Here is a 547-nt window from a genome sequence, read left to right as displayed (position 1 = left end):
GACTTCCGACTTAACGCATCCGCCACTATATTCGCCTTTCCAGGATGGTAATTTAACTCAAAGTCATAGTCTTTCAACAATTCCATCCACCTCCTTTGCCTCATATTAAGCTCTTTCTGATCAAAGAGGTATTTCAAGCTCTTGTGATCGGAGAAGACTTGGAACTTAACCCCATAGAGATAATGTCTCCACACCTTCAAGTCAAACACAACCGCAGCGAGTTCCAAATCGTGCGTAGGGTAACTAACTTCGTGAGGTCTCAATTGTCGCGAGGCATACGCCACCACATTATGATGCTGCATCAGCACGCATCCTAGACCCTTTAGTGAGGCATCACAGTAAACCTCAAAAGGTTCGTTCGGCTCAGGTAACACTAACACAGGTGCAGTGGTCAACTTTTTCTTCAATGCCTGAAAGCTCTCCTCGCACTCAGGAGTCCAAACAAATGGAGTGTCTTTGTGAGTTAACTTTGTCAACGGCAAAGCTAATTGTGAAAAGCCTTTGATGAACCTTCGGTAATAGCCAGCTAAGCCCAGAAAACTCCTTA

The sequence above is a fragment of the Arachis ipaensis genome, chromosome B07 (assembly GCF_000816755.2).
Source record: "Arachis ipaensis cultivar K30076 chromosome B07, Araip1.1, whole genome shotgun sequence".
In the NCBI taxonomy this organism is placed as follows: domain Eukaryota; kingdom Viridiplantae; phylum Streptophyta; class Magnoliopsida; order Fabales; family Fabaceae; genus Arachis; species Arachis ipaensis.
The sequence above is the reverse complement of the archived record's forward strand: the minus strand, read 5'-3'. Positions refer to the sequence as shown.